This window comes from Lygodium microphyllum, chromosome 15 (genome assembly GCF_053477565.2).
Source record: "Lygodium microphyllum isolate KBCC chromosome 15, Lygodium_microphyllum_v1.1.10, whole genome shotgun sequence".
Lineage (NCBI taxonomy): Eukaryota > Viridiplantae > Streptophyta > Polypodiopsida > Schizaeales > Lygodiaceae > Lygodium > Lygodium microphyllum.
This window is the reverse complement of record NC_141149.1, coordinates 92,836,835-92,851,700: the sequence shown is the minus strand read 5'-3', so window position 1 is coordinate 92,851,700 and position 14,866 is coordinate 92,836,835.

Genomic DNA, 14,866 nt, shown 5'->3' with positions numbered 1-14,866 from the left:
CCTTGATGCTCGATCGAGTACCCTCCTCTCCCATGCACACCGGTAGCTCCACGATCCTTAAGGCAAGCTCAAGCAACCTCAATCCCTCTCCAACAAGCTCCATCCTCCATAGCCGCGCGAGACAAGAGAAGAGTAGAGAAGAGAAGAAGATGAAGAGAGGAGATGGGGAGCTTCCTCTCCTCGGTCCCTCACTCTCACACACTCACTCCCTCACACCCACTCACTCCCTCTCTCAAGCACAAGTAAGAAGGCAAGAAAAACAGAAGAAGAAGAAGAAGCTTTTTGCCACACACAAGAATGAGCTTCTCATTCATTCTTCAAGTTTATATACATGCCCTACTTCCCACGGGCGGTCATCCTCAATTTTTACATGGCCAGCCATGGCCTAGACCCTTTTTTTGTATTCTTTCACTTCCTAGCTAGTCCTACCGCCCTTCTAAGTTTACAATTTTCACAAGAGGGAGTCTGGCACTCTTTTACAAGGATTTGAGAGCGCCTTTGCATTTAAAGGTGCGCTTTCTTGCTTTTAACTCCTCCAGACTTCGGCGGCTGCGCCTTGGACTTTTGGCAGTTGTTCCCATGATTTTGAATTTTTTCCAGACTTATTATTCTTCTGGGCGCCTTCTCCATGCCTGCCCTATGCCTTTTCATGCTTCTCAGATTTTTCTATTTTCCCACTTTTTTCCTATTGCTGGACTTAGTTTCTATCGAGGGAGCAATCCTTAGGCCTCTTATTCTTGTCAATATGCTTTTGAATTTCATTCGGCAATTGGGAGACAACATAAGCAATTTTCAAAATGTCAAGTTTAGTTAGGCGTCTAGGTCTTTGGCCAACTCATATTCTTTAATAGGATCCATCGGCTTCACAAATCAGCTAGGGAATTGGAGCAACCCCACTTTTATCTACCCTTTTTCCTCCAAAAGTGGCAACATCTATACATCTTCTACTATGGGAGGTACTTCTGCCTCCTCCATCTCTTGGACCTCTAGTCATGTCTCTATAACTGTATCTGTAGCTCTCTGTGGCATTACAGTGCTTTGTATTACATTGTTCTGATGTGCACTATTTTGTTTCTCCTTGGGAAGGTTGAACTTCACTGTTTTGGCAAAATGAATGTTCTCTTTTGGAAATGTGGGCTTTCTTTTCTTGGCACGTGTTACTGCGAAAACCTCTTATTCCATCAAATTGGAGGTAGGTTCTTGAGTCTTCTATTTGGTATCAGTGGTAACTTTCACAGGAGCGAACTTGAACAGTCTTTTGTAGTGTCGCCTTCTCCTTTGCAGCGCCTGCATAAGGGTTTATAGTCCATGGACCTTCTAGGGTTTGGATAGTTTGGTGAGATATGCCCCTTTTCTTTGCATATGTAACACTCCACTTCTGATCTCTGGCCACCACCAAATTGTCGTTCTCTGTAACTCTGAGAGGGAAACCTCCTTAGGCCGACCAAACTCTCTAGGCTTTGGCCTAACATCCTAGGTGGTCATCTTGGATTGCAACAAGTTGAATCATGCTTCTTCGTCTTTATTCCTTCTTTCATGCATCTCCTTCAGAGAGCAAATATATTTTGTATGGTTCTTCCTTAGAAAATATGAACAAAAGGCTCTAGGCATAGTTAATTTTTGAGTACATTCAATGGCTAAATGTCCTACTTGATGAAACTTTTCACACCATGTATTAGATCGCATCACATCTCTTCCACCTCTTACAAGACTTAATATGTTGGTAGTATTCACCTTCAATATATGCAGTTGTTTTGTATGCACATCCATCAACTCCTTCTTAATGCTTGCAACTGAATTGGACAAGTAGTCCTTCAATTTTTCTCCTCCTAGAATACTTGCAGTAGGGTTTTGGGAAGCTTTTGTAATCACTGCATATGCTGATTGGGTTAATCCAGAGGGTCCTCCATTTTGATTCTAAGTCAGAGCTCCTATTGAGACTGGGGGTTGTTGGTTCCAGTTAGTAGGATTCCACTATTTTTGTTAAGTCGCCATTGGGAAAACTGTTTGAGACCACTATTGTTGTGGTTGGGACCATCATTAAGGTACTATCATTTCTAGTTCACTGTGGATTCGGTGCACTGTACTATGGCACTATCTGCATCTAGGGGTAGGGATAGGGAATAGTCCTCCCTGGGACTACATTTGGTGGATATACCATTCTTGGTATAGGAGGAGGTAAGACTCCTCTTCCTAAAGTCATTGACAATCTTACTTCAACTTCATCATATAGTCTTGCACCTTCCACTGCAGCTTGCAGGTTGACTGGTCTTATCAATTCCACAAACTTATGAACTTCTGATTGTAGGCCTCTAAGAAAAACTTCCTTCTAGATGCCTTCATCTAAGTGATGGTTAGTCCATCTCTTCAGTATGGATTCCATTCTAGAGACATATGCTTCCACCTGTTCACTAAAGGACTGACTTAGGTTCATAAACTCCTCTCACATCCGCTCCTCAAAATCTTGACACTTGAATTTAGTGAGAAATGCCAACTTTAGGTCATCCCATGTACCAAGAGTTCATGTTGCTTGTCTCTCATACCACTGAAATGCCGTGCATTTGAAAGTGACAGGCAATATCACCAACGTGGGTTCTAACATTGTTAGCTATATATGCTACCATAAACTTTGCAACGTGAAGATTAGGGTTCTTCATTATACTCTCTCTTAAAGATGGGAAATGAGACTACATTTGTTGGCATGTCATCAATATTTCTAGGACAGAGTCATCATGGGGACTTCTATAAAGAATGCCACTAGGGTGTCAAAGGAGGCTTTTGCTGCTAGCTCATTCTCGGCTTTGATTTTTGCCTTCTCTCTTCTCATGTACCTCTAGACTCGTTCTAGTGCTTGCCTCTTAATCACGTCATTCATTGGGGAGTTAGCTCCATCCGGATTGATTGTACTCAACACAATAGAATCGAAGGGCTTCAGTCTCTAGAGGACTCTCTTGCCAACATTTCTTCTATTTCTTTTCAATCTCTCTGAATTCAGCTTTCATTCCACTACAAAGGGGAAGATGTTCCGTTTTGAAGGGAAAATAATAAAATAAAACCCAAAAAAGTGAATACTTAGCAATCTTCAGCTACAAAATAAATAAATAGGTTTGAACTCTGTCCTAACCTTAATTTGATACGAGTGCACTCTAAACTCATAAATGCCCATTAATTTAAATATGTATTTTGTGGAATCACTCGCTGTGGAATCACCCACGTGCACATTAAAATAATCCGATGCTTGGCAGGTGTCCCCGTCAACTTCTTGCACAAGGAATCTACCTTGTGTACGAGCCCCAGCAAATACATATTGTTTTACGGAGTCCACTGAAAAACATCACGGAATCCACCATGGAATATACCTCTAGTTTGACGAAATCCACAGAAAAACCTCATGAAATCCACCATGGAATATGTCTGCTAGCATTAGTTTTTCCTTTTATGTTGCAAACACTTATTTGTTTGCGAGGCAACAACTCCTTTTGAATGGATAGAATGTCCAAATGCCATTTTAGGAAGAGTCATCTCTAGCCAATTGATACATGCAAGAAGAAATCTCTCAGTAGTTTCAGTAGCTTTCATTTATGATAGTTTTTCCTTTATCCTTATCACTATAAGCACCTTCTAGGACTTGAGGGATACCAAAAGACATTGCACAAAACACCATCCTATATTGAATAGCTAGGTGAGCTAAAGAAGCTTTCATATTCAAGCTAGAAGTGCATATATGCAAGAGCAATAAGTTTGGAAGATAGGGGTCTTCTACAGAAATTACATAATTAGGATATATTTCAAAAAAGATTGAACCATTGGATAATGGTGACATAACTTCTACTACCATGTCCATTATTTCCTAGTGGCGAGTATCTAATACAACAGCCATGCAACTCACATTTAACCCACAATGAAAGAAGAGAGGAATGATTCCTATAGCAATATAGCCTAGATGCAAATAGGGATATTTTTGGTTTTGTTTTTTTTAATCTAGCTTATGCATAACTAAACAAAGAAGATTGGCATGTTGGTCTTGGGCTAGGGTATCACCAACTATCAAAATATATTGGTCATCTACATAGAGAGTAGAAGCTTTGAACTTGAACATGTTATTTTCTCCATAGATATTGGCAACTCCAATCTAGGGCAGAATCCACTTGGCACTAGGACTTGCTTCATCCATCATGATCATTGAGTTTCTAAGAGACTTGTAGTGATTTGCCATGGTCTTAAATGCAACAAAGAAACTTCCTTGGGAAGCCATAGTATTTACCGAGGGCAAAATGAGGATTTAATGCACTTGACTAATAGCCTCACACCTCATACCCTCACACATGGCAACATGGCAATACGACCTAACGAGTATGCAACCTCACATCACTGATGACCTATTCAAGGCTTATTACAAGGACTAGGCTCTAATACCACAGACTTAGAGATGTGTAGAGAGAGCGGAAAAGGAGCAAAAGCATGACAACACAGGCTCGAAGATGCACAGCAAGAGTAGAACAAGAGTAAAAGCACAACAATGGAAGGAGAAAGAACAAAGAGAAGAAGTAGTTGTGGAGAGTAAGGAGATCCAAAGAGTTAAGAATGTTGAGAGCTATATTGCTTAATGAACACATGCCTTGAATGAGCCTTGAACCAAGTAGTTATAGAAGCTACAAAGGGGATTGCCAATGTGGTATGAGTCAACATTCTACTATGTAGTGTAATATAAACTTTGAGTATAGTGCATGGTGCATGCGCACTGAATAAAGGTACATACATGAGTGGCCACACTGCTTAGTGGCTATAGGAATAATGGACAGTAGTATGCATTTTCTTTTCAAGTTGGATGATGAGTCCAAGAGAGTAAGTCAATAATGACATTTTATTTTCCAGGGACATGCTCTAAGGTGATGTCTAGCTCATCAAAGAATAAAGACCACCTTAACAATTGTTTATTCCCTATCTCTGTGTGAGCTTTTTTAGTGAGATAGCCCCATGCATGTTGCAAGTCAATGTGTACTATAAAAGCTTCAAATTTCACAAAAATTTTGAATGCTTTGATAATGCCCAATATTTCTCTCTGATATGACAAATAATTCTTTTGAATGGAGGTGAAAACTCTTGAGGCATAACAATAGATTTGGAGATCTTTAGCATGTGTTGAAATTGTAGGAGATTTAGATTCACAAGGGATTGCACCCCATCCATGATCTAAGGCATTCGTGTAGATGACCAAAGGTTGTCTTGTAGGCAAATGTAGAGGGGGAAGCTTTTGGATTAATGCCTTAATTTGTTGGATAGGAGTTGTATGAATGGATTGCCAATTGAAGCCATTTTTACAGAGTAGCAGATACAAATCTTGTGTATATAAGGCCAAATTCGGAGTAGAGGAATTATTCCAATTAAGGCATCCCAATAGTTGTTGTAGCATCTTTACATTGGCAATTCAACGAAAAATTTTAACTTTTTTTAAAATACATGTTCTTGCTGCTCCATCATTCCATGATGAATATTTAGACCTAAAAAATAGACCTTTGTGACAAATAAAAGAGACTTACTTGGCAATAACACCATGCCATCTTCTTCCACAACTAACATCATGAACTGTGTGAGGTGATCCATATGTTCCTTAATGGTTTCAAAGAACACTAGGATATCATCAATATATACAAGACAAAATGGAAATTTGGAAAATACTAAATATGTCCACCCTTGAAAATATGTTGGTGTAGTCTTGACACCAAAAGGAAGGATTGTCCATTGGTAGTGTCCATGAGGGACACATAATGCAGTTTTGTACCTATCCTCTGGTTTGATAGGAAGTTACTAAAATCTTGATTTTAGATCAAAAATTGCTAATAATCTTAGCTTTATTAATCCTTTTGATTAGCACATCCTTTAGAGGAATAGGATGACCATGGCCGAGAAGATATTTATTTAATGACTTATAATGTATTACCAGGCACTTCTTACCATGTTTTTGTTTGGAGTGTTTGTTCACATAAATTGCTTGACACATAGAATGCAATTTTGTACCTATCCTCTGGTTTGATAGGAAGTTACTAAAATCTTGATTTTAGATAAAAAATTGCTAATAATCTTAGCTTTCTTAATCCTTTTGATTAGCACATCCTTTAGAGGACCGACAAGATGGTTATTTAATGAGTTATAATGTATTACCATGCACTTCTTACCATGTTTTTGTTTGGGGTGTTTGTTCACATAAATTGTTTGACACACCCATTCTGATGTTGTGGGTTCAATTAGCTTCTTTTGGATCATCATGCATAAAACATTTCAACTTACTAGTAAGCTATTGGATTTCCTATTAATATTTCTTCATTTCTTGGTGGAGCCAATCTTTTGTTTGTTAGATCTTTTGTGAAGAAGGAGAAGGGGTAATAGAGTAGATACTTCTTCCAAATCTTTCCAAAAGTGGCACACGGGCTTTCTACCCTTGGTAGGAGAAGATAATATGATCTTGCTAGAAGGTATAGGGGGTAAGATGTTATAAGATATCCGCTCCAATTAGCAAGTCATAGCACATTTGGCACATTAATTAGATCTCATAGGCTGTTTGATTTCTCTTAAATAGGGAAATGATTTGGCTATCTTAGTAAAAGTCGGTCATTTGTTATTTGAAAGCTCCATAGTAATAGGACTCCTATCTTCTATCAGATCAAGGGCAAAAAGCTCATAGGGAGCTATGGTAAGGCTCAAAAACCTGTATCAATTAATGCATCTAGGAAGAACTAGAATTTACCAACAGTAGAGTGGAATCTAACACAAATTGTGGGGATATGTCCACCACCATCCAATAGATTTAGCACCTTTGAATTAATAGTGCGTTTGGAGCTTATAGCCTTGATCGGATTGATGGGTTTAATTGTCCTAGAGGAGAAATCCACAGTTGGTGATGAAGGAATTGAGGTAGCTAATTCTTTGAGCACATCAGTATTAGTCTCGCTGCTGGGGCAATATGCTTTTGAGCTCTGCTGGTGCGCTTTAAGCTTTTGCACAAGGAATGTAATTGCACTTGCATTGCTCGAAATGCACTAACCATTTCTACCATTTCACCTATAGTAGATTATGTGGTTCTATTTAGTTCATCAAAAAGAAAATTGGATTATCCTAGGGTTATGGATCCTCTCTATTTATGTGAGGCACAAAAATATTGGCTCTCTTCAGAGTATCTATACTCAAGGCTCCATGGTGAAGAAAATCATGAGCGTTACAGAATACTTCAACTTTGATCTTGGCCTTTTGTTTTTTCTTGTGCCAAGAAGAAGACTACTCATATTCAATGAAAGAGGACTAGTCTTTAGATTCCTCACCTTTAGAGGAAGAGTTTTTCGTATGCTTACCCCTTCCTTTGTAGGAAGCATGTTTTGATGTTGATGGAGTGGGAAAATATTGTTTTTTTCCTTTCATGAAAAAGTGAGAGGGAATGGTATGAGCATTAACTATCTAAACATGAGACACAGAGGCATCAGAATCAACTCTGACTTGTTTAGCAGGAGTATTATCTCCTTTGAAAAACTCTCTAGTGGAATAATCATCACAAGAAATAGAGTGTTTCGAGACATGCAAAGTAGCTGTGTTGATTGAACAGGATTTAGATGAAGAGGATTGAGAGAAATTAGACTATGTAGGAGTCAAAGATTCAATGCCACTTTCTAAGATGTATGCTTCTGTGGAGGACTCAGAATCAATGTCATAAAAGGAATCATAAGAAATATTAGATAAATAATGATGTGGATTAGGAACCTTAGATTTTTTTTCCTTCTTTAATTATTGCTTATCTTTTTGTGGGCATTTGTTGATAAGATGACCTGTAGTGTCACAAATATAACATTTTAGGACTTTCTTATGAGCTGAAGATTTATGACCATACCTTTGGGATTGGTAGTGCTTTTGGTTGTCTTTATAGTCATGTCTATGGAAAATGGACATGGGATATTCTAGAGTATCAATGAGATTTATGGTGATGTGGATATTTGGAGAAAGAGATAGAAGTTCACCACTAAGTAGGCTTTGAACTATTCCAAGGGAAAGAGTTACATTTCTCACATCCAAATTCCTTGTGGTATTTTCTATTGTTCTTACAAACTTTAGAGGAAAATTTTTGTTGTAGGGATATCAGCTTCTATTGATGGCAGACTTCCTTTATTGTTTGCTCCATGGCTTGGATTATTTGTCCAACACTGTCATTAAAATCCCGCTTCTCATGTTTCATCTTTTGTTTGCAGAAGAAGGGATTAGACTTAGACTAAATGCTCTTTCATGGATGCATCATGAGCATCCATACCTTCATACAATAAATTCCTCATGTAGATTAAATCATCTTTAGGTTGCCAAGGATCACACATTTTTACCTTAGAAAAGGCTTCTCTAGCCTCAACAACATCATCACAATAAATCTCTCATGTAGACTTCCATGAACATCATCACAATAAATCTCTCATGTAGATTTACATAAAGCATGCAAATACGGTGCAACCTTATACATATGGCCTTCATATTCAGATTGTTTAATAGCATTTAAAACATGAACATCAGACTGCTCAATACCACAAATCCCATTTGTCATTGTGCATGGGGACAAGCCTAAGATAAAAACTTTAATGAATTGGCTCTTTGTGAAGGAGAATTCTTCAAAGCAGGTTGTGCAAGTATTACAGGAGGTGGAGCTTTATCTGACACAGTGGTTGAGGTTTCACCTTGAGGGCAATTAGAGTGCTTTTCCTCTTATGTTGCAAACAATTATCTATTTGGGAGGCAACAACTCCTTTTGAATGGATTGAATGTCCAGATGCCATTCATTCAGGAAGAGTTATCATTGACCAATTGATACACTCAAGAAGAAATCTTTGAGTAGTTTCATTAGCTTTCATTATGATAGTTTCCCCTTTATCCTTATCACTATTAGCACCTTCTATGACTCAAGGGATAGCAAGAGGCATTGCACAAAACACCATCTTATATTGAATAGCTAGGTGAGCGGAAGAAGCTTTCATATTTAGGTCAGAAGTGCATATATGCAAGAGCAATAAGTTTGCAAGATAGGGGTCTTCTACAGAAATTACATAATTAGGAAGTAATTCAAAAAATATTGGACCATTGGATAATGGTGATAGAGCATCTCCTACTATCATGTCCATTAATTCCTGGTGGCGAGTATCTAACACAACAACCATGCACCTCACATTTAACCTCAATGAAAGAGAACTAATTCCTATAGCAATATAGCCTAGATGCAAATAGGGATATTTTTGGTTTTATTTTTGTTTATGTAGCTTATGCATAACTAAAGAGAGAAGGTTGGCATGTTGGTCCCGGGCTAGGGTATCACCAACTCCCAAAATATGTTGATCTTCTACACATAGAGTAGAAGCTTTGAACTTGAACAAGCTATTTTCTCCATAGATGTTGACAGCTCCAATCTGAGGCAAAATCCACTTGGTACTAGAATTTGCTTCATCCATCACGATCATTGAGTTTTCAAGAGACTTGTCACGATCTGCTAGGGCCTTGAATGCAATAGAGAAACCTCCTTGGGAAGCCATAGGATTTACCCAAAAAATTGAGGATTTAATGCACTTGACTAATATCCTCACATCTCACAGCCTCACACACGACAACACATTTTATCACAAGGACAAGGCTTTGATACCACAGGATTGGAGATGTGGAGCAAGAGTAGAACAAGAGAGCGGAAGCACAACAAGAGCAAAAGGAGAGAGAACAAAGCGAAGAAGTGGTTATAGAGAGTAAGGAGAGCCAAAGAGTGAAGAATGCTAAGAGTTATATTGCTTAATGAACATGTGCCTTGAATGAGACTTGAACCAAGTATCTATAAAAATTGCAAAGGAGGTTGCGAATGGGGTCTGAGTTAGCATTCTACTACATAGCAGAGTATGAACTTTTAGTACAGTGCATGTTGCATGCGCACCGAATAAAAATACATACATGAGTGGCTACAGTGCTTAGTGGCTATAGGAGTAATGTACAATAGGATGATTTTTCTTTTCAAGGTGGATGATGAGTCCAAGACAATAAGTTCAGCAATGACATTTTCTTTTCCAAGGACATACTCAAAGGTGATGTCTAGCTCATCAAAGAATAAAGACCACCTTAACAATCGTTTATTCCCTATCTATGTCAGGGATTTTTTGGTGAGATAGCATTGCCCATGATGCTACAAGTCAGTGCATACTATGAAAGTTTCAAATTTCACAAAAATATTGAAAGCTTTGATTGCTTTGATAATGCCCGATATTTGTCTTTGATATGATGAATAATTCCTTTGAGTGGAGGTGAAAACTCTTGAGGCATAACAATAGATTTGGATATTTTTAGCATGTGTTGAAACTGTATCAGATTTAGATTCACAAAGGACTGCACCCCATCCATGATTTGAGGCATCTATGTGGATGACCAAAGGGTAGTAGTTGGGCAATTCATCAAAAAGATTTAAAATGTTTTTTAATACATGTTCTTGCAACCCCACCGTTCCATGATGAGTATTTAGACCTAAAAAATAAAATTTTGTGACAAATAAAAGAGACTTACTTGTCGATAACACCATGCCAGCTTCTTCCACAACTAACATGAACTGTGTGAGGTGAGACATATGTTCCTTAATGGTTTTAGAGAACACTAGGATATCATCAATATATTCAAGACAAAATAGAAATTCGGCAAATACTAAATGTGTCTACCCTTGAGAATATGTTGATGTAGTCTTCATACCAAAAGGAAGGACTGTCCATTGATATTGTCCATGCCGGATACAAAATGCAGTTTTATACCTATCTTGTAGTTTGATAAGAAGGTGTCAAAATCATGATTTTAGATCAAACTTGCTAAAAATCTTAGCTTTCTTAATCCTTTTGATTAGCATATCCTTTAGAGGAATAGAAAAACCATGAGAGTTAGATAATAATTCAGCTTTGATCTTGGCCTTTTTTTTTTCTTGTGCCAAGAAGAAGACTACTCAAATTCAGTGAAAGAGGACTGGTCAATAGATTCTTCATCTTCGAAGGAATAGTTTTTCTTATGCTTACCCTTTTCTTTGTAGGAAACATGTTCTGATGTTAATGGAGTGGGAAAATATTTTTCTTTTCCTTTCATGGAAAAGTGAGAGGGAATGGTATGAGCATTAACTATCTGAACATGAGACATAAAGGCATCAAAATTAACTTTGACTTGTTCAGCAAGGAGTATTCTCCTTCAAAAAACTCTATGGTGGAACAATCATAGCAAGAAACAAATTGTTTCTAGACACACAAAGTAGCTGTGCTGATTGAAGAGGATTCATATGAAGAGGATTGACAGAAATCAGACTCTGTAGGAGTCAAAGATTTAGTGTCACTTCCTAAGATGTAGGCTTTTGTGGAGGACTCATAACCAAAGTCATAAAAGGAATCATAAGAAATATCACACAAATAATGATGCAAATTAGCAACCGTAGATTTTTTTTCCTTCTTTAATTAATGCTTATCTTTTTGTGGGCATTTATATAGCATTGTAGGACTTTCTTATGAGCTGAAGATTTATGACCATGCCTTCAGGATTGGTAGTGCTTTTGGTTGTCTTGATACTCATGTCTATGGAAATGGCCATGGGATCTTCTAGAGTATCGACGAGATTTATGGTGATACAAATATTTGGAGAAAGAGGTAGAAGTTCTCCACCAAGTAGGCTTTGAACTATTTCAAGGAGAACAATTGCAATTCTCACATCCAAATTCATTGTAGTATTTTCTGTTGTGCTTACAAACTTCATACGAAATTTTCTATTGTATGGATATCAACTTCTGTTGATGGTAGACTTCCTTTATTGTTTGTTCTATGGTTTGGATTATTTGTCCAACACTGTCATTAAAGTCACGCTTCTCATGTTGCATCTTTTATGTGTAGAAGAAGGGTATAGGCTCAGATAAACAATAGACCAAATGCTCTTTCATGGATGCATCATGAGCACCCATACCTTCATACAGTAAATCCCTGATGTAGACTGATCTTTAGAATGCTAGGGATCACACAATTTTTCCTTAGAAAAGGCTTCTCTAGCCTCAACAACATCATCACACAATAAAACTCTCAAAAAGATTAAATAATCTTTATATTGTCAAGGATCACACAATTTTGCCTTTAAAAAGGCCTCTCTGATCTCAACAACATCATCTAACTTGTTTCCCACAAGTTCCCTCAATAATAAGAACAAACTAATCAGATCTCATTGTTGGGTGATTGCTAACTTTATCTAGGGATGAATAGACATCCATCATTGTTTGAGACCACCCACAAAGCCATATGTCATGGCATTCAGTACATCCACACAATTAGCATTAGGTTTATCTAAATTTTTTTGCCAACATATGCATACATCATGTAGATCAAAAGCTTAATTTCATCAAGATTTTTACCATCAATGGACCAAATGGGAAAACTCCCCACTTTCTCTAGTACACCCATTTTTTCAGGCTTTTTGTCACCATCCTTGGAAGAGACATGGGCATTGAGAAACTCATTTTCAAGGTTCTCATGATGTGGGTTTATAGGTCTGAAAGAGTCATCTATAATGTCATCATCAACTACGCTCTCATCATCTTCGTCAAAACAGAAAATAGAATAGATTCTATAGTTGTAGGCATTAGCATCAATATAGCACCATGCATGTAGATTGTCAATGGCAATGAACTCTAAAGATTCACTCATGGTTTTTGAATCCACTTTGTTTTATACACACCTTCTTACATCTCTATCAGAGTTGTTTGGTGCAATTTTTTGAGGCATTGCTCTAAGTAGTGTATCTTCCCTTTGTTGTTGTGCTTTAGCAGTCAATCTATCAATCTCTGCTGCAAAGGCATCATCATAGTCACAAGGTTCCCATTTAGGGAAAACCATCTTCATGTATTACTCCAATTCTTGGTCAATTGGCTTTTCATGAGGATTAGAGAGGGGTAACATCCTTGCATAACCCATGCAATCAGGAAGCAATGTGGTTGGCCTAGTAGAAGGACCAGCACTATCATCTTGTGGCACAACTTGATCTTCATTTAGCAAGGAAATATAAATCTTTTGAAATTTAAATAGTAAAGTATCTAAATTATCTTGGATAGGAGCTTTTCCTTTATCAATTGGATTTACAACAGTGTGAACATTAAGGGAGCCAAAGTTTGAAGATTTAAACAAAGGAGACCATCCTTTCTGAAGCCTTTTCCTAGAAAACACATCCCATGATATGTCAGGAGGTGTCACATAGGGAGCAATAGCAACAGCAATCATAACAGTACTAACACTTGGAGAAGCAATAGTTGGTGCATGCACAACATGTACAAGAGTCTCTAATTTCCTTTGAATTTTTTGCAAAAAATCCTACAAACTTTCACATAGTTCATAAAGTTTTTCCATACACTCAATCAAGCCAACAAAAGCAAGATGAGTCCAATTAGTAGTATGGAGGTCAGTAGACCATGTTGTATCATCTTAATGGCGCAAACAGGGTGCAACCTTATGTATATGGCCTTCATATTCAAACTCTATAATAGCATTTACAACATGAACAGCAGACTGCTCAATAAGTTTTTTTACAATAAGTACAAACCCCATTTGTCACTTGTGCATGGGGACAAGCCTAAGATAAAAACCTTAATGAGTTGGCTCTCTGAAGGAGAGACCTTTACGGCAAGTTGTGCAAGTACTACAAGTGGAGCTTTATTTGGCATAGTGATTGAAGTTTCACCTTAGGACAATTGGAGTGTTTTTTCTTTTATGTTGCCAAGACTTATATGTTTGGAAGGCATCATCTCCTTTTAAATGGATTGAATGTCCAAATGACATTCATCAAAAAGAGTTATCTTTGACCAATTAATACCCTCAAGAAGAAATCACTTAGTAGTTTCATCAGCTTTCATTATGATAGTTTGCCCTTTATCATTATCACTATTCGCACCTTCTACAACTCGAGGGATAGCAAGAGACATGGCGCGAAACACCATCCTATATTGAATAGCTAGGTGAGCGGAAGAAGCTTTCATATTCAAAACAGAAGTGTGTATATGCAAGCGCAATAAGTCTAGAAGATAGGGGTCTTCAACAAACATTACATAATTATGATGTAATTCAAAAAAGATTGAACCATTGGATAATGGCGACACAACAACTCCTACTATCATGTCCATTAATTCCTAGTGGCAAGTATCTAACACAACAGCCATGCAACTTAGATTTAACCCACGATGAAAGAGAAATAATTCCTATGGCAATATAGCCTAGATGCAAATAGGGATATTTTTCGTTTTATTTTTGTTTATATAGCTTTTGCATAACTAAAGAGAGAAGGTTGGCATGTTGGTCCTGCACTAGGGTATCACTAACTCTCAAAATACCTTGGTCTTCTACATATAGAGTAGAAGCTTTGAACTTGAATAGGCTATTTTCTCCATAGATGTTGACAACTCCAATGTGAGGCAAAATCTACTTAGTACTAGAATTTGCTTCATCCATCATCACAATCATTGAGTTTTCAAGAGGCCATAGGATTTACCAGAAATCTCCTTCGAAAGCCATAGGATTTACCAGAAAAAATGAGGATTTAATGCACTCGACCAATAGCCTCGTGTCTCACACCTCACACACGACAACACAACAATACAACTTGTCACAAGGACTAGGCTTTGATACCACAAACTTGGAGATGCGCAACAAGAGCAAAATAAGAGCTAAAGTACAACGGCGAAATGAGAGAGAACAACGAGAAGAAGTGGTTGTAGAGAGTCAAGAGAGTTAAAGAGTAAAGAATGTTAAGAGCTATATTGCTTAATGAACATGTGCCTTGAATGAGGCTTGAACCAAGCATTTATAAGAGTTGCAAAAGA